The 21,438-nt window shown below is 38.1% G+C and overlaps 1 long non-coding RNA gene across 1 annotated transcript in view; it reads left to right on the top strand.

Moving 5' to 3' along the window:
• LOC103880292 overlaps positions 1–21,438 on the top strand; it is a 77,096-nt gene that overhangs the window by 32,372 nt on the left and 23,286 nt on the right. Inside the window, exon 3 of the long non-coding RNA XR_641250.4 lies at positions 13,814–13,891. This is a non-coding gene — a long non-coding RNA (uncharacterized LOC103880292). The remainder of the gene's footprint in view (positions 1–13,813; positions 13,892–21,438) is intronic.

Raw genomic sequence — 21,438 nt, 5'->3', positions numbered from 1 at the left:
AGACAGGAATAAAGGAGGTGCATATACAAAGTGCTAATCACTGCACAGTGTGTGATAAATTCCCTAATGCAGGTATATAAAGGGGTATTGCAGCAAATAGCCAATATCTAATGAGGAGTAGAGAAAAAGCATTGATGAATAAATGGGAGACAGGGAGAAAGATTATTTCAGCACTGGGACTACCAAATAAGACTTAAATTATGAGAGATTCTAAAATTTTTGGGAATTTTAGTATGGCCAAAATGTAGACTAAATGGGGATCAAGTGATGGAAGTTAAGGCTGATAAGCTTGTGGCTTAGTCTGAAAGAATGAAGAAAATAAGAAATGCTTAACTTACTAGAAACTAAATGGTAAATTTAAAAAATGCAATTGAGTATTTAATAATACTAATTAAAGTACCCATTATAGGCTGAGAGCAGTGGCTCATGCCTATAATCCCAGTATTTTGGGAGGCCAAGGTGGGTGGATCATCTGAGGTCACGAGTTTAAGACCAGCCTGGCCAACGTAGCTAAACCTCGTCTCTACTAAAAAATACAAAAATTAGCTGGGCATGTTGTGGGGACCTGTAATCCCAGCTACTCGGGAGGCTGAGGCAGGGAATGTTACTTGAACCCAGGAGGCAGAGGTTGTAGTGAGCCAAGATCGCACCACTGCATTCCAGCCTGGGCAACAGAGTGAGACTCCATCTCAAAAATAAAATAATAAACAAATAAAATACCCATTATAAATGGTCCATCATTTGTAGTGTACAATCCTCGCTGTACATATACTACTCCTTATCATTTTAAGTTTAAGTTTCTACTTGTATTGAGCGACTTACGGCTGGAAGATATATTTAGAAAAATGGAATTTTATCTTTAATACAGAAAACATTTTGATCTAGATCAGTGCTGTTGAACAAAACTTACTTGGATGATATAAATGTTCTATACTGTGCTACCCAATATGGCAGCCTCCAGGTACCTGTGGGTATTGAGAACTTGAAACATGGCTAATACAACTGAAGAATGGAATGTTTTCTTGGACTTAATGTTACTTAATTTAATGTAAAAATTAAATAACTAGATGTGTCTAGTGTTTAACATATTGGATAGTACAGATCAAAATGAAGAAAGTATATTAAAACCTGAAATACAAAATTTGATAGAAATAGATTACTTAGAGCACCATTGCAAGAATAAACAAGTAAGACAGCTTATTGGAAGGAACTATTGTCAGGTAGGAATGCCATTCCCTCTTTCTTTCTGGAAGTTCTGAAATCAAGGAGATGAAAAGAGAGAAAAAGACAGCCTGTGAGTTATCCCTCCCTAGAATTAGCTTCTAGTTAGAATTGTTGAAAGAGACAGATTGAACAGAGAAAGGTTGTGAAAATAGTAGAAATGAAGCAACGAATTTTAAGACAAAATTTAACCCCCAGCCTTAATATTGTTATCAGTAAAGGGTGCCTAGGTTCTTGGCATCCTGAACAAAAAATTGGTCAAAAAGCGCAAAGCAAGAAAAGAATGAAGCAACAAAAGCAGAGATTTATTGAAAATGAAAGTACACTCCACAAGGTGGAAGTGGGTCTGAGCATAGGGGCTCAAGAGCCCAGTTACAGAATTTTCTGGGGTTTAAATATCCTCTAGAGGTTTCCACTGGTTGCTTGGTGTACGCCGTATGTCAATGAAGAGGATGAGGTAAAGTTACAAAGTCATTTACTCAGCCTACACCCTAGGTAAATGGAGAGGATATTTCCTGTCATAGCTGAAGTGTTTCCATTTGATTTAGTTGTAGGAAGTCCTTAGGTTTCCTGCTCCAGACCCTATTTTCCCATCTCAATACAGGTGTCTTGATCTTTAGCAGAATGATCTTAATGGAAGGATTACACAGCTCAGGGTATTTAAGGAATAAAAATTTGTGCCTGAGATAAATGTATCTTGTTTTTACTTACTGGTATCCATTTCCCACTTTTCTGATAGCACCACTCTTTTACTTTAGGGAACTTCCATTTCTACATCCTGTGTGGTCCTAATAGAGCTTTAAATCTCAAACCCTGAGTTTGATGGCCCAGGATTGGTCAATAAAAATGCTTTACCAGCCTGAACTCAATAACTGGTTCAGGGATAAACCAAACGAGCCAATTAGAAACTTCCCTGAGAGCCTTCCTAGCTGGTAGATTTTTCTCTGAAACAGAAAGCTAAAAATATCTTAGATTTGGAGTTTCCACTGATTATCTTGCTGTTTGTCTTCTTGGTTATCATGCAAGGAGCCATGTAGAGATCAAAATGAGAACAAAGAACGTGCCGAAGGTATAGTTCAAATCCCTATGTCTAGCTGTGCCCAAATCTCCCAATCCACTCCCCTAGGAATTTAAGAATTCCTAGTATAGGAGTTAATCAATTTACTCCTTTACTTGACTTGAGTTGGGTTTCTGCCATTTGCAACTAAAAGCCTGTATGGATACACTGTCACACAGAAGTACAGGTCTCAAGATTTGATAGCTGTTTTTCCATTAATTAAATCTAAATATCTACCTCTGACAGGTGAAATTATGGTTTTTGGTGAGTAATGAAGAATTTTGAAGCAGAGTAATTTTTTTTCTTATTATTTTAGCAATTAGAGAGTAAAAGAAAAATGAAAGAGAACTTGGACTTTTCCAATATTTCAGTGAATGTCATATAAATCATCTTGAAATAATGCGGTCTGGGAGTATGCCATCTACTTTAAAATTTCAAATTCAAACACAGAGTCTCTGGTAATTATAACCACACTAACACCATCAAATCTTGCCACTGATGTGTGGGAGGATTAAATTCTGAAATAGAAGTTAGAATCAGAATTTGCCATTCTGATAAGACAATCAGCTGTCTTGTCAGCTTTTTCTCCCATCTCTCATCCACCCATATTGAGGACAAGCTGAGGATTACTCAAAATTCTAAAACACGTGGTCTCGAGTGACTGACATTTGTCTTAGGAATAGGCACAATGTCCATATTAGCTTAGAGATCTTCGAATGTGGTCTGTAGATTGTCAAATATGCCCTGAGGTCCTAAATGTAAACAAGAAACCCCAAGTGAAAATTAACTTTATCCAAATAAATAAACTTTCTTTTTTCTTTTTTTTTGAGACAGAGTCTCACTCTGTTGCCCAGGCTGGAGTGACTTGGTACGATCTCTGCCTCCCAGGTTTAAGCGGTTCTCCTGCCTCAGCCTACCAAGTGACTGAGATTACAGGTGTGCGCCACCATGCCCAGCTAATTTTTGTATTTTTAGTAGAGACAGGGTTTCACCATGTTGGTCAGGCTAGTCTCGAACTCCTGACTTAAGGTAATACACCTGCCTCGGCCTCCCAAAGTCCTGGGATTATAGGCGTGAGCCACCATGCCAGGCCCAAATAAATAAACTTTATCTATAGACCAATAAAATGTTTATTAAAATAAAAAAAATTCATGGCATTTGTATAATGTGAGTATATTTGCATGATGAGGATGGGAGGAAGTATAGAGCGGTGAGGACAGAGCCAGAGAACACAGAGATTAAAATGATTACGAAGAGGGTAGGTCTAAGTCGTGGGGTGCAATGCTGATCATTAGAGCTATGGAATGGAATGGTTGGAGAGACAGAGAGAGAAGGAGAAAGAGGAGAGAAATGCCAGGTTGTGTGATGTGGATGAGGGATGCTATTTAACAAGAGAAGTCAGATTATAAAGGATCAAAAATGACAGCAAAGGAATAGAAAAGGAAGCTTATGAAAGTGGCTCTATAAAAATAGAGAAGACTGTACTTCCTCCTGGACAGTGGGTTGAAGAGAGAAATGTTTTATATATACGATCCAGAATTAGTAATCGATACCATGGTGATATGGGATATGGGTTCTAGAGTTAAATAAGTGGGTTATTTATCTATGCCACAGAGCAGAGGGTCTCAGCTGGGGCTATTGTGTCCTCTAAGGAACATCTGTCAGTGTCTGGAGATGTTTTTGAACACAACTGGCAGAGGGGGTTGCTACTGCCATCTAGTTGGTAGAAGACTGGTAAGATGCTAAACATTCTACAAGGCAACGATTCAGCCCAAAAATAAGAGTGCTGAGATTAAGATTCAGCTCAAAGATGTCACAACAGCAACATTTCTTAAACTCTTTAAAACTAGGTTCCCTTAACTGCAGAGTCATAATAACAATACCTGCTTCTTAGGCATTTGGGGATTTAATGAGCTAATAGGAGCAGAGTGCATGGTGCTAGTAAATCCTCAGACACACCGTCATCGTTGTTGTTTTTATCATTGTGTGATGGACCAAGATATTGACTGAGACAGGATTCAAGGACAGGGCTTAATGCTAATGAGAAAGAAGATGGCTTTAACGGTTACGTGTCAAGGTCTTTGATTTCCTACTTCTCCTTTGTGGGGAGCAGTCGGGGCTGAAGAGAGAGGAGATGACCTTTAGAAATAGGTTTATTTTTTCCTTCAAGTCTGGAAAACCCCTGGGTGTACTGTTTTCAGATATAGAAATGCTTCCTGCAGTGGGATCTTTTGTTTGCTTGTTTGATTGTTTTGTTTACTCTTGGTAAGAATAATCAAGACTTGATCTCAGACCTGGAAAAGTGTATAAATGTATTTGTAAAGAGTACCTTGTTCTCTTTACAGATAAGATAAGAAGGATAATTTGGCAAATAAAAGTCTTCTCTGACATACAAAAGATTTAAATCTATGTAAAAAGTTTGAAACAATTAGCATAAATATTCAAATCCAAGAGTTCATGTCAATTTTTAAATGTTTGTTATTTTCATTATGCCATCAACTTCATTGCTAACTTAAAAAATGTTTTTGCCCATTTCGTTATTTAAAAACATTCTAATTTCAAGCTGAAACTATAATCAAGTAAGGAGAAGGACTGCTTATCTTTACCTAGGTTAGAACGAAAGCACTCCTCACAGAAATGATTCCCAGGCAATGGAGCTGATTCTATTTCCGTTGCTGTTGAGAATGATCTGTTTTGTGACAGGACAGATGGATAGATAGATACTCCTTTGGGGTACTTCCAACTGAAGGAGAAAAGCAGATTAACTAATGAATACATATATATGGTGCGTGTGTGTGTGTGTCTATGTGTGTATGTATACGTAAACATATAATGGATATATATCTGTTTTTATATACATATATATGGAAATAGAGAAGATGGTACTTACTCTGAACAGTGGGTTGAAGAGAGAAATGTTTTATATATATGAAGATTCAGAATTATATATATTCATTAGTTTTATATATAGAAACACATTTAGTATATTATATTTATATTTATATAAATATAAAACATGATATATTTATATATTATATATAAATAATGGATTGATATATTGACTGTTATATATAACTAATGGATATGCTATGTATGTATGGAATTCATATGTATGGAATTTCATACAATTCCATATGTGTGGAATACATATATTAAATATATATCCATTAGTTTTATGTATATATAGTCATATATATAACTTATATAAGTCACATATATTACTAATGGATGTATATTGAATATAAATATTCAAATATAAATATTCAATATCTATAGAATAGATATTATGTAGTCATATATATATAACTAATGGATACATATTTGAATGTATATAATGGATATATATATATTTGAATAATTGCATGTGTTATGCCTGCACATTTTTCTATTTTCCAAGGTGGAATAAAAAGAGATTGAATAGATCTTAGGAAATTGATTTGTTGCCAGCTTGTAGCAAGGACTGTGTGTGGAGGGTGTGTGTGTGTGTGTGTGTGTGTGTGCATACGTGTGTGTGTGTGTGAAATAAAAATTGCCTGCAAAAGAGTTGGGGAGAGGTGCACATTTGAAAGATTCCTACTCTAGTCAGAGTCACTTAGCCCCTTAATCCCTTACATTGGCAGCTGAATCCCAAGGATGTGTTCTGGTGCACAGAAGAGCAATAAACAAACACAGCTCAGGGCTCCTGGCATCGTGGAAAAAATAATCGCCTATTTCTTGTAAATAGATTGCAATAAAACAATAGTGACGGAACATTTGGTGGAAGAGAGAATCAACCAAGAGGAACTCTGACTTGGTGGCCTTTAAGCTACAAAAACAAACACAGGAGCATTGAAATGGACTCGAGTGAATCCTTTAAAGACGACTAGCTTTTGAAGGTTTATTAATCAACCTCTTGGCCAGACTACCAGACTATTTTAACTAGAATGAAGGTGAAATCAAGTAATAAAAAAAATAGTTGATTGACCAAGCAGGAGATGTGTGTTCCAACATCAACGATTAAACTTTTTTTTTTCCCCCTTGCCTTATTTTCGTGTCTCTGCAGTGGTCAGATCCTGGGTCTGCCTTTCACAGACCGGTTAAAAGGAAAATGAAAAAGCAATGTTCTTTGTCGTGGACATGTGTGGCAGCCTTTTCAGAGTTTCTTTGCCTTTTCCCTTCCTGACCATACCTGATTTGCATTTGGGGACCCAGGTGATGCTGATGTACCCCTTCTTTGGAAGGGTGTGGGCTGGAGCTTACGGCTTAGGTTAAATCCATTAAGTCATTACGGTCCCTCCGGCCACCATGATTGGTTAATCCATTGCATGGGATCTAATGTGGTCTACTTTGTTATTCCAGCCAATATATTCTCCTCATAATTAAGTCCGTTCAAATGAGTTTTCTATTTTTTTGTCTTTTAAACAAACTATTACTTTAAATTCAGGGGTACTAGTGCAGGTTTGTTACATAGGTAAAGTTGTGTCATGGGGATTTGTTGTACAGATTATTTCATCACCCCGGTGTTGAGCCTGGTACCAATTAGTTGCTTTTCCTGATCCTCTCCCTTCTCCCACCCTCCACCCTCTGAAAGGCCCCCGTGTGTGTTGTTTCCCTCTATGTGTTCATGTGTTCTCATCATTTAGCTCCCACTTATAAGTAAGGACATGCGGTATTTGGTTTTCTATTCCTGTGTTAGTTTGCTAAGCATAAGGGCCTCAAACTCTATCCATGTCCCTGGAAAGGACCACGATCTCATTCTTTTTTACGGTTACATAGTATTCCATGGTATATATGTACCACATTTTCTTTATCCAGTCTACCATTGATGAGCATTTAGGTTGATTTTTTTTTGTTGTTATTATGAATAGTCCTACAGTGAACATACACATGCATGTGTCTTTATAATAGAATGATTTCTTTTCACTTTGGGTATATACCCAGTAATGGAATTGCTGGGTCGAATGGCATTTCTGCCTTTAGGTCTTTGAGGAATCGCCAGACTGTCTTCCACAATGACTGAACTACTTTAGACTCCCACCAACAGTGTATTAGCATTCTTTTATCAATAACCCAAAACATCTTGACTGACATGGTGGTCCCATATCCCAGTGTCTCAGTTGCTCAAATTGATACTCCATGCATTAATTTTCTACTGCTGCTGTGACAAATTACCACCAACTTTGTGGCTTAAAACAGCATGAATACATTATCTTACAGTCTAAAGGTGAGAAGTCTGATATAGTTCTCACCGAACTAAAAATCAAGGCGCTGGCAGGGCGGCACTTCTTGCTGAAGGCTTGCTGAAGGGTGGAATCTATTTCCTTGGCATTTCATCTTCTGGAGGCTGCCCACATTTGTGGTCTTTTCCTCTATCTCCAGAGTCAGCAATGCAGTATCTCTCTGACTCCGATTTGCTCCTCACATCTCTTTCTCTGACTCATTTCTTCTGTCTCCTTCCTTCTTTGTTTGTTTTCTTTTATCGTTATTGTTGTTTGTTTGTTTGGTTTGGGTTTTTGTTTTTTTTTTTTTTTTTTTGAGACAAAATTTCACTCTTGTCGCCCAGGCTAAAGTGCAGTGGCGTGATCTTGGCTCACCGCAACCTCCGCCTCCCGGTTTCAAGCAATTCTCCTTCCCTAGCCTCCCGAGTAGCTGGGATTACAGGCATGCGTCACCGCGCCCGGCTAATTTTGTATTTTTAGTAGAAATGGGGTTTCTCCATGTTGGTCAGGCTGGTCTCGAATTCCCGACCTCAAGTGATTGGCTCACCTTGGCCTCCGAAACTGCTAGGGTTACAGGCATGAGCCACCACACCCGGCCCTCCTTCTTTCATTTTTAAGAATCTTGTAATCAAATTGGGTCCAACTAGATAATCCAGAATAATCTCCCCCTCTCAAGGCCAGCTGATTAGCAACCTTAATGCTATCTACAACCTTAATCCAATTTCTCTTTATAAAGCAACACATACATAGTTGCAAGGAATGGACATGGGCAATTTCAAAACACTGTTCTGTTTACCATGTTTAATTATTCGGGAAATTTTTAATGAAACTTTTCCATGTTTACTAACGTGGAGATTTGGAGTCAAATGGAGTTGATGTTAGATGGTAATTATGAAGTCTGTTATTTTGACATTGCCACTGTCACATGTCTATATTGAAGTGCCTATGTAAACATTATTTTAAAAATAAGGGTTTTTTGTATAGATTCAGAGAGTAAAAATGCAATTTTTATACAGACATATTGCATAGTGGTCAACTCTGGGCTTTTAGAGTAACGATCATCCAGATAGTGTACATTGAACTGATTCAGTAATTCCTCATTCCTCACTTCTCTTCAACCTTCTCACTTTTGTGAGTCTTTGATGTCTATTATTCCACACTCTCTATCTGTGTGTACACATTATTTAGATCCTACTTATAAACAAGAACATGTGGTGTTTGACTTTCTGTTTCTGAGTTGTGGATAACAGCTTCCAGTTCCATCCACGTAGCAACATAAGATGATGCAAAATACGTGATTTCATTCTTTTGTATGGCTGAGTAGTATTCTATTTTTTATATTTATATGTATACTGTATATGTATCTATATAGACTATATATGGTATATATCTATATCAACTGTGTATATTAATACTCTATATATTAATACTGTATATATATACAGTATTGAGATGTTGTATATTTTCTTGTCCAATCATCCATTGGTGGACAGTTAGATTGATTTCATATCTTTGCTATTGTGAATAGTGCTGTAATCAACATATAAGTGTAGATATCTTTTTATATAATGAGGTATATAATGAGGTACTTTCCTTTGGGTAGATATACAGCTGCGGGATTGCTGGATTAAATGGTAGTTCCATTTTTAGTTCTTTGAGAAATCTCCATACCGTTTTTCATAGAAGTTGTGCTACTTTACATTCCCACCAACACTGTATGAGTATTCTCTTTTTTCTGCATCCTGGTCAACATCTGTTATTTTTTGACTTTTTAATAGTAGCCACTCTGACTGGTATCTCACTGTGGTCTTAATTTGCATTTTTCTGATGATTAGTGATGTTTAAAGTTTTAAATATGTTTAAATATGTTTGTTACCCATTTGTGTGTCTTCTCTTGAAAAATGTCTGTCCATGGTTTTCGTTGCTTTTGTTCAATTGTTTAAGTTCCTCGTAGATTCTGGGTATTGGTCCTTTGTCAAATGCAGAGTTTGCAAATACCTTCTCCCATTCTGCAGGTTGTCCATTCACTGTTTTGATTTTCACTTGCGGCAATCTAATTCTCCCAGCACGATTTATTGAATAAGGAGGTCTTTCCCCAATATATGTTTTTGTCTACTTTGTCAAACATCAGCTGACGGTATGTATGTGACTTTATTTCTGAGTTCTCTATTCTCTCCAGTTTATCTATATGTCTCTTTTTATACCAGTACGTTGCTGTTGGGTTACTATAGCCTTGTAGTATAATTTAAAGTCAGATAAGGTGATGCTTGTGGATTTTGCTTAGGACAGTTTTGGCTATTTGGGCTCTTTTTTGGTTCCATGTGAACTTTAGGATTGTTTTTCTAATTTGTGAAAAATTATATTGGTATTTTGATAGGAATTTCATTACACTTGTATTAGGTTGTTGCAAAAGCAATTGCGGTTTTTGCCCTTAAACGTAACGACAAAAACTGCAATTACTTTTGCATGAACCAAATAGATTCCTTTGGACAATATAGTCATTTAAATGACACTGACTCTTCTGATCCATGAGCATGGGATGTTTTTCCATGTGTTTGTGTCATCTACAACTTATTTTATTTGTGTTTTGTAGTTTTTCTTGTAGAGACCTTTCACTTCCTTGGTTAAATATATTCCCAGGTAATTCTTTTTTTTTTTTTTTTTTTTTTTTGTAGGTATAGTAAATGGGATGACTTCTTGATTTGATTATCAGCTTGATCATTATTGTTGTATAGAAGTGCTGCTGCGTTTTGTACATTAATTTTGTATTCTGAAACTACTGAAGTCATTTATCAAATCTAGGAGTCTTTTGGAGGAGCCTTTAGGGTTTTCTTAGGGAGAAGGTAAGAAAATCAGTAACAGGGTGAGGACAAATAATGGGATGGACCATAAAATGATCCGCCGTGAGTAGGGTCAGAGCCAGGCTCTATGGAACCTGATGGTTATAGAATTTCAAGGCCCTCTGTAAGAAAAAGATTGCAAAAGTACAAGCAAAAACATGTTACAAAAGTAAGTATTTATTTAGAATTAGAATATAAATCACAACAAATTGCCCAGATTTCTACAATCTTACCAAAAAGCACAAATATTACAAAATTCAAAGAAATAATGTAATATTCTGTATTTATTATCGCCTTGATACGCTTCCAGGATACATTTTTCTTGCTCCTTTTAGCTGCAAAGTCTTTTATTGCTTTTTCATATGACAACGACTTTGTAATACTTTTCATAGAAAACAAAGATTATGGTTTTGTTGATTGGGATGTATTTCTATTATTATTGATGGTTGTGTTTTATAAAACATGTGTCTATACAGTGAGAACTGTTTGTAGTATACCTGAAGGATTTCACCCTAAATATTCAAATGATCTAATGAATTTTATTTATCTAATATGTTTCCTATGTACATATATAAACTATGTGATATTTAAAATTGTATTGGCTGTATTTTTCCAGTATACTTCTTTTGGTAATAAATTTTATTTTGAGTAGTTATCAGTGAGAGCCAAGTCAGTTACACATATTTTATATATCTTATGATTGGAAGAATTTTCTACAGACTTGTTTCTACCATCTTTCATTTCAAGTCTTATTCCTCCCTCACTGCCCACATATTTCCCGGGCTTGGTGCTACAGAACCCAGGCACATCACAAAATAACCTTTTCCCAGCATTTTCGTATCATGACTCCTGATGGGTAAACATAGTGGGTGGAACACATATTTCTTGAAGGCATTCCTACACTGGGATGTAACAGTAGTTTAATTCTCCATAAAAGTGACTGAAAACTACATTAATATGTCACAATCAATCCAACTAAATGTAGCTCCCACTCAAATCTCTTTGATGGATCACCAAAATACCTGTTCCATTTGGACAACCATATCACAAGAGGAAGTGTAATTAAGAAGGTTGATGGGATATCATTAATAGTCTTAACTGATAGCAGGTAAAATACTTTGTCTTTGACATTTTTAGAAAACCTATGACCATATGTATACATTGCTAGGCTTCCTCCCAGGGTCTTGAAGAAAACCAGTGTAAGTAAACATCCTTGAAGCATGAGATGAGCTTGAGAAATGGTAGAATGTTCATAAATGTGATAAAAGAGAGGGAAGGAGGTGAGGTTTTTAGTGCATAAATTATGGGATAAACTGAAAGTTTTGGGGACTGCTATTTATTTTATTGGCTGAGTCAAAGTATTCCTGCCTCTAAACCCGTACGACACAGATTTGAAATGGATATTTTACTCTCTCAACCTCCACTCATTTGGTATTTTACCATTTTCAAAACCTTTTTACATTCATGATCTCATTAGAATGCTATTTTCTTAAGTTTTCCCATAGCATCTAGCCTATTTTAAGGTACTCATGTAATGTCAATGATCTGTGTTTTTGTATGTGCACATGTGTGCCCTCTTCTGACCAAAGAGAATTTATTATTGAGCCACACATGTCTTTTAGGATGAGTATTCTCCAAAGATCCTGGTTGAACTTCTCGATCTGTCCACTAGACATGAGCAGATATGGACCCTAAGAGAGGTTAAAATAGAACCACCCCACCAGCTTCAAAATATATCCTCTTTTAATAAATATACCCACAACACTGGCCTTCATTTAATAATAAATATTCTTTGAATATCTACTACGTTGTAAGCACTCTGCAGAGTAGTTGAAGAAAACAATGAGCAAAACTGGGAAACACTTTGACAAGAAGCAAAAAGATTGTGGGTGTTCTGTCTAAAAGTCTCTTCATCATCTCAGTTCCTGTCCATCATCGAGCTGTTTCTCAGCTCTGCAAATTGTAGGAAACAGATAGCAATGCAAACGATTCTTGTGCATAGACATGCAAATTCTGTCCCATGGAATGCAATTGATTCTTGCCCTGTGGACATCGACCAGTTTTGCTTCTACTTGTGAATTATTTTCAAGATTCCTGATGTCTATATGTGTATCTGCTTTTTGGATTCTTCTTTGAATTATTTGTGACATCTTATGGGTTTCTGCATTAACTAAAGGGCTAAATGGAATCTTTTGACAAACATTCGTGTTATATTTGTAAAAGAATCATGATTTTACTGTTTTTAAACAGTGCAACCTCAAAACTCAAAATTTTACTATTTTTAAACATTGCAGCCTCAAAACTCGGCAACACAAAATGGGCTTCCTGGAGGTTACAGGTTGAATACACACATTAACCACATTATCTTATGCAACTACACATGGGCAGGCTCTTTGGGAGTCCTGAGAGTCTATACTGGGGGAACTGATATTGTCTATTTGATCACTGCAGACTCCCCTGTGAAAGTGACATGTGAGTTGACCAAGTACGGGGTTTATAAGGTGTGCATAGCATGTGTAGGAGGAGAGAGGAATTTAGGAGCAAGCCAGCTTGTCACAGAAGCTGCTGGAGGTCATTTCTTCCAGGAGGAGATTTGTGGTCCTGGGAAGGGTGGGCTTTGGACAATACTTCAGAGAAGCTGGAAGATTTGGCAGCTGCCATTGTCTGTGTTTTGTGATAAGACAGTCAGTGAGTGATCTTCAGATTGGCTGAGGCCAGGGGTGTGGGGAGATGAGAGCCGAGAACCTGGGGGCTGGCTGTCGCTCACCTCCCTTTCCTGGGATGAGTGTTCCAAGCACTTGTTTTGATGATCAAACAGTCTCTTTTTGAAACATATTCACTCTAGGCCTTGACGACAACACTGCATTTCAAAAAGCGGTGGCATCATTAAGAAAGAAGGATCCTGGCTTTTCTCTGTGACCAGCATAGGCCATGAAACCTTTTTCCACCAAATTTCGTTGTTATTTAATAAGGATCATGTCATAGTGTTCCGACCACTTTTATTCTGGAAGCTGGCTGCAGGTGATTTTTTTGTGAGCAGACCCCTCTACCTGGGATGCTCTTTCTCAGAGAGTCGCTCTTCCTTGTACTTCATTTACTTTTCTACCGCAGGGTCATTTCCTCTGAATGGCGTTTCCAGATTGCCCAATCTAAAACGCATCTTTCCCTCAATCTCTACCGTTATATCCTGCTGCAGCATAGCGTGAAAAAAAATTATGGGAGATCTTTTGGACTGAGCTCCTGTACTAGCCCCCAGTAGACGGTACCAAATCAAGTGGAATCACGCATGCTAAATGCTACATTGTCAAACTAAAACTTAAAGGAAGCAGATAGATCCCCAAACAGGCCAGTTTTTCCTGAAAACAGGAGGTTCCAGTCTCCTTGAGTCTGCATAATAGGAAAGTCCACTCTGCTTTCACTCTTACAGAAAAGGTAACTTAAAGTAACAATGTTAAACAATGTGACCCCCCAGATAGCTGATAAAACATTATTTCTAGGTTGTGTCTGTGCGAGTGACTCTGGAAGACATCGGCATTTGCATCGGTAGACTGAAAAATGAAGATATTCTCACCAAGGTGAGTGGGCACCATCCAATCTGCTGAGGGGTAGAATAGAGCAAAAAGGTAGAGGAAGGGCAAATTTACTCTCTCCGCTTGAGCTGGGACATCCATCTTCTCCTGTCCTCAGACGCTGGCACGTCTCGCTCTTGGAATTTTAGACTTAGGCCAGGACTAACACCATTGGCCTTACCTTCCATTCTCAGGCCTTCAGACTGAGATTAAATCACACCACCAGCTTTCCTGGTTCGCTAGCTTGCAGATGGCAGATCATGAAACCTCTTTGCCTTCATAACCACAAGTGCTAATTTCTATAATAAACCTCCTTTCTATCTTTCTCTGTATGTCCTGTTGATTATGCTTCTCTAGATAACCCTGTCTAATACAGACAGTCATCTGCATTTAGAACTAGATAACCCTGTCTAATACAGACAGTCATCTGCATTTAGAACTCATGGACATAGAGGGTAGAAAGATGTTGACTAGGGCCTGGGAAGGGTGGGGTATGGGGTACTGGGGGAGAGGTATGAAAGGTTAATGAGTATAAAAAAAAGTAGTTAGAAAGAATGAATAAGACCTAATATTTGATAGCACAACAGGGTGGCTATAGTCAATAATAACTTAATTCTACACTTCAAAATAATGAAAAGAATGTAATTGGATTATTTGTGACACAAAAGAGAAATGCTTGAGGGGATGGAGACTCCCACTCCCCAAGATGTGATTATGATGCATTGCATGCCCGTATCAAAACATTTCATGTACCCCATAAATATATACACCTGCTATGTACCCTCATAGATTAAAAATAAAAACAAAATCATAAAAAAGTAGAGTAGAACTAGTAACCCAGACAATTGTAAGGAACCAAGAAGTTTGAGAATCTATGGCAAAGAAAATCACTTTGGTATGGAACTTTTGGGCTTAATTCTCAAGAGTGTAGAGGTAGAGAAAATCAAGACTTATTTCAATGTCACCTCTGTTTATTTTATCCCCCCTTTAAACTGAGAGCTTCTAAAGATCATGTTTATCTTGTTCAGGGCTCTATTCCTACTTACTAGCATAGTGATCAGTATATGATAGTGCTCAGTAGACATTTGCGGAATAGACACAAAGAAAACAATATGAAAGAATGCAAGTTGAATTGGCGTAAGAGTTATTTTAGCAAACAAGATTATTTCAACAAATAAGATTTATTTTGCATTTACTATGTGCCAGACACTGTTCAGGAATGAGGATACTGTTGTGAGCAAGACAGGCAAGTACCTACTCTTATTAAATCTATGTTTTATTGGAAAAATATAGGCAATAAAAGAAGTTTATTTCTCAAAGTAATAGGCACAATAAAGAAAATAAAATAGAGAATTGGTGTAAAAGTCAGATGGGTCACTTCTCTAACTTTTACTTTCATATTTTGGTGTTTAGATATCCAACCACCAGGTGCATAAACTCTGATTAACAACCAATGGTGGTAATTCCTTTCTCCTTGGCAGTGGTTGGTTTAGAGGTGGGCAGGTAATTCAGCTCTGGCCAATGAAAGGTGGGGCAAAGTGTGTCGCTAAAGCCGGGCCTATCTGCAAAAAGTTCCTTTGCTCTTTGCATACTATACACATATGTGCAATGGCCTTTTCTTCTCATGGACTTGATTGTGTTTGCATATGATACCCAGAGTCTCACATCATTTTGTGGCCATGAACTGGGACAGCAGGACAATGTCACATAACTAGGTTCCTGATAACATCACTGAAAAGCTGAATTTACCAACTGTGGATCCATCTACCTACATTACATGACATGCTGCATCTTCTTTATTTTCGAAACTGGTTTGAGTTGAGTTGTCTCTGCTTGAATCAAAAGCACCCTAAATAATGCAATGAAATAGAGGATGTTGGGCTGGCAGCGAATGGAGGTGTCCAAAGATGAACTCTCTGATGTGGTGATATTTGAGTTGGATACTTAAAAATGGGAAAGCCACGGCTGGGTGCGGTGGCTCACCCCTGTAATCCCAGCACTTTGGGAGACCGAGGCGGGCAGATCACCTGAGGTCGGGAGTTTGAGACCAGCCTGACCAATGTGGAGAAACCCCGTCTCTAATAAAGATACAAAACGTTAGTGAGGCATGGTGGCACATGCCTGTAATCCCAGTTACTCGGGACGCTGAGGCGGGAGAATCACTTAAACCCAGTAGGCGGAGGCTGTGATGAGCCGAGATCGCGCCATTGCACTCCGGCCTGGGTAGCAAGAGTGAAACTTCATCTCAAAAAAAAAAAAAAAAAAAAAAAGTAAAGACTCAATCCTCTGAATACCTGAGAGCAATGAACTCAGGCAAACAGGACACCAAGTGCAAACATCCTATATTGGTAATAAACATGATATGTTCAAGGACTTGAAAGAAGGCCAGCTTAGGTGAGGAATGGACCAGGTTGTGTGGATCCAACAGCAGCACCATTTAAGACCCCAAAGATAAAGGCAGAGACCAGATGAAGCAGATGTCATAGGCTTATTAGCGTCTCCCTTCCAAAGATGGCCACATCCTAATTCCAAGAACCTAAGAACCTCGTGAATATGTTACCTTAACTGGTAAAAAGGGTTTTGCCGATCTGATGACCTTTAGAAACTGGAGGTGGTGAGATGATCTTGGATTATTCCATGAACCCAATAAAGTCATAAGGGTCTCTGTAAAGGCCCTTGTAAGAGACGGGAGGGTCAAATAGGAAGAGAGAAGACAAAGTGATGAGAGAGCAGAGGGAGAAAAGACTATGTGATGCGAAGCCAGGAGCCAAGGAATGAAGATGTTGAAAAAAGACAAAGAAAGAAGTGGTCCTCTACAGCAGCAGTCCCCAACCTTTTTGGCACCAGGGACCAGTTTCATGGAAGACAATTTTTCCATGAACCCAGAGCGTGGACTGTTGGGTGGTTTTGGATGATTCAAGTGCATTACATTTATTGTGCACTTCATTTCTATTATTACATTGTAATATATAATGAAATAATTATACAACTCACCATCATGTAGAATCAGTGTGACTCTGAGCTTGTTTTCCTGCAACTAGATGGCCCCAATAATAGATCATCAGGCATTGGATTCTCATGAGGAGCATACAACCTAGTTTCCTCACACGCACAGCTCACAGTAGGGTTTGCACTCCTATGAGAATTGAATGCTGCTGCTGATCTGATAGGAGACAGAGCTCAGGCAGTAATGTGAGCAATGGGGAGCGGCTATACACACAGGTGAAGCTTCACTGCTTCACCCACTGCTCTCCTCCTGCTGTGCCGCTCAGTTCCTAACTGGCCACAGCTGGGGCTTGGAGATACCTCCTGTAAAGGTCCTTGTAAGAGGTGAGAGAGTCAGATAGGGAGAAAGAAGGCAATGTGATAAAGTAGAGGAAAAAAAGACTATGTGATGTGGGGCTGGGAACCAAGGAATGAGCCTGTTTGGAAAAGGCTAAGAAACAAGTTGTCCTCTAGAGCCTCCAGAAGGAGTGAGTCCTGCCAATGCAATAACCTTAGGTCAGTAAAACTGATTTTAGACTTCCGATCTTCAGAATAGCAGGGTAGTACCTTTGTGTTGTTTTAAGTTGCTAAGTTTGTGGATGGTAACAGCAGCCACAGGAAACAAATACAATGGAGCATTGCACACCATGGTAAGAAGTTTAATCGAATGAAGGGTTTTATGTAAGGGAGTATTATCACAGGTACGGAGATATAACTGCAGCAGAGGAAGAATAGAACCAGATATGACTGCACTTGTCAAGAAGAGAGGGGATTGTGGATGTGAAGGCAAAAGGGAAGGTGTGACTAACCATTGGATGGTTACCAAACAATCCAATACCCGATATCTACCCACTGGATGGTTACCAAACCTTTCAATATCCAATATCCACCAAATAGGATGACTAACCATTTCCATTTACTGAGGATAAAGGGAGGAGTTTCTATTTTAAAATGGAGATAGCCCTTGCAAACCACCCTGGCTTATCTGGGACTGAGGAGCCTCCTGAGAAGTGGGACTTTCATTGCTATTAGGTTGGTGCAAAGGTATTAAAAGTCATGGCAAAAACCTCAATTACCTTTGCACCAACCTAATAAAATCGAGAGAGTCTCAGGCAACCCTGGACAAGCTGATCATCCTAGTGAGAAGTGACTTTAAGGTACAGTTTACTCATAAACAATGTGGAGGTTAGGGGTAACCCCCTCACTCCGTGTAGGTTGAAAATCTATCTATGACTTTTGACTTCACAAAAACTGAACTACTAATAGCCTGCCATTGACTTGAAGCCTTAATAATAAATTGGTTAAAACACATTTTGTATGTTGTATGTATTATATACTGTCTTCTTACAGTAAAGTAACATAGAGAAAAGAAAATGTTATTAAGAAAATCACAAAAAATGTATTTACTTTTCATGAAGTGAACGTGGATCATCAGAAAGGTTTCATCCCTCTTGTCTTCATGTTGAATATTCTGAGGAGGAAGAGAAGGAGCAGGAAATAGAGGGATTGTTCTTGTGTTCTCAGGGGTGGTAGAGGTGGATGAAAATCCCAGCATAAGTGGACCTGCACAGTTCAAAGGGTCGAGTACGTATCGATAGGAGACAGAACCAACAGAACTTGCTGATTTGTTTGTGGTAAGAGGTGGGAGATCTAATTGATACCTAGATTTTGACCAGAAATGGAATGCATGGTAATTCCATTTAAAAAACTCAGGGAGACTGAATGAAGAGCATATTAGCAGGAAACTAAAGGAGTCGATTGGACCCCAACTTTGGAAGTTCCTGTAGGAGAGGAGAAGGATACTAATGAAAATAATTTGGTGCCACAAAAAACAAAGTATTCTACCTTAGCATTTTGTTAAGCACAAGCCTTGAAGTTATTCAGTCCAGAGGCTACTTTTTCTTCATTTGAAATGATTGTGACAACAGCTTCGTACTTACAAATTGAGTTTGTCTTCTAAGGTGTTTGCTAGAGCTTTACAAGAGGCTTAATCAGTTTCACATGAATTAATGATGGCTATCAAACGGGGGGGAGGAGAACGAATTCCAAATAAATACTTATTGCATAATTGAAGTTGCAAGAATCCACTATGAATAAAATATATTTGTATTTACAATGCATAAATCTGATGGTGACACTGTGGGGCAACACACGGCTTTTTGATAAGAACCTTGAACAGTGTTAAATTAGTAATAGGCTGAATACATTTCTTAATTATGTCACGAGCGTTGTGCTCGGAAATACCATTTGCAATAAATTGAGTCCCATTTGTATGCATGCAGTACAAGGAGAAAGTGCTGTATTTTGAAAATCCTAATGTACTCATGGGAACACAGGTTAATGTCATCTACTGCTTTAAATTAGTCCTTTGTTTCAGAGCTTGCGATTGCATTAAGACTTATCATGTACTCTTTTCATCAAGGTAATAATTACTATAGATTTACATATCCCGCCACAAGCAGAAACATGGGTCCTTCAGGGCTGCACAGAATGGAAAGCAGTTATATGAGAGAAGTGTGTGTATGTATGTATATACATACATACACACATATACATATATACATACATACATATACATATATACATGCATACATATATACATACATACATATATATGTGGGTATATACACACACACACATATATATGTTCCTTTTTAAAATAGAACTTTTTTCTTATTGAAATGATTGTAAAATAGGTAAAGACAAACTTACAACCAGAAAAACCATGTAGCGAGTTGAATAGTGACACACACACACACACACACACACAATATCCAAGTTCTTATGCCTGGACCTTTGAATTTGACTGTTTTTTGGAGATGGGATCTTTGAAAATATGATTAAGTTAATGATCTCAAGGAGTGGGCCTTACTTTCAATGACATATATTCTTATAAAGAAAGGTTTGAGGCCAGGTGTGTGGGCTCACACCTATAATCCCAGCATTTTGGGAGGCCAAGGTGGGAGGATCACTTGAGCCCAGGAATTTGAGACTAGCCAAGGCCATGTAGTGAGAACCCCATCTTAAAAAAAAAAAAAAAAAAGAAAGCCGAGTGTGGTGCCTCATGCCTGTAGTCCCAGCTACTTGGGAGGCTGAGGTGGGAGGATCACTTGAGCCTAGAAAGTCAAGTCAAGGCTGCAGTGAGCTATGATTGCATCACTGCACTCTAGCCTGTGAGACAGAGCCAGATCTTGTCTCAAGAAAAATCCACAAAAAACAAAAGACCCCAAAATAAATAAAAAGAGAAGAAAAATAAAGTTTGACAATTTGAGACACAGAGTATAGACTAATGCTCAGGCTCATAGATAGTATAGAAACACTATCTTACAGGATACAGATTTTGGACAGACACAGAGGGAAGAAGGTGATGTCAAGACTGAGGCAGAGACTGCAAATGTGCTGACAAGACGAAGGACACCACGCATTGCCAGCAGCCACCAGAAACTAGGAACGATACACATTCTCCCCCAGAACCTCCAAAAAGGATCAACCCTAATTTCTTTCTTCTGGCCTCCAGATTTGTGAGATAAGTTTCGCTTGTTTTAAGTCACACAGTTTGTGGTTATTTGTTATGGGAATCTTAGGAAGCCGATACAATCAATATTTCTGCTAAACAGACAGAAAATCATCATTGCCCTCTGCATGTGAGAGAGATGTGATATATGAGATAGGTGCTATCAGGAGCCCTACTTAATGGAGAAGAAAACTAAGGGACAGAGAAATTAAGCAATTTGTCAGAGTGAAATAGGTAATAAATGATTACACTGATATTTGAACCCAGGCCTACAGCTTCTAGGGCTGTGTTTTTCAATATGGTAGCCACTAGTCACACGTAGCTATTTACATTATTTAAATTAGCCAAGATTAAATACAATGAAAAGTTCAATTCTTCAGTCCCAATAGCAACATTTCCAGGTCCCACAGTCCACATGTGACCGACTCCTGGTTACTGTCTTGGTCGGTGAGGATTTTAGAATATTTCCACCATTGCTGAAAGTCCTATTGAACAATGCTTCCATTTAGTCCATGAAAACTAACCCCTATAATACCTCGGCAATATTTATGAAGTGTTTCGCTCAGCGACTGTCATGAGTTAATCCGTATATATCATCATTGTATCTTTCTAGATTATAGGATCTTTGTATGTCGTAGTTATTACATCTTTCTAGATCTGTGTTGTGTGTGTATGTGTCTGAGTGTCTATACTCTCCTATGCATGTGTGTTTATGGGAGGTGGGATAATTATATTCACAAATGTATGTTTTATGTGGTTAAGAACATACTGTGCATACATGTAATTCCGTTTTCTGTTTTCCCCGCCATAAATAATATATTGTAAGACCTTCTGGTGGACATTTCAATTCTTTGAAACAGTCTCCCCAACTTGTCCCTGGAACTGTACCCCTTTTCAGACACCGTGAAATTTCTTTCTTAGAAGTAACAGTAGCTGGCTATCAGAAAGGCTAGAATCCCAAATTAGGGGAACATGACATGGTAGTCAGTCTGACAAAGAAATAGAGTTTTCAAACATATTGTGAACATGTGTGATGGATGATAAATCATCATGA

This window comes from Papio anubis, chromosome 18 (genome assembly GCF_008728515.1).
Source record: "Papio anubis isolate 15944 chromosome 18, Panubis1.0, whole genome shotgun sequence".
Lineage (NCBI taxonomy): Eukaryota > Metazoa > Chordata > Mammalia > Primates > Cercopithecidae > Papio > Papio anubis.
This window is presented reverse-complemented; position numbering and strand designations above follow the sequence as displayed.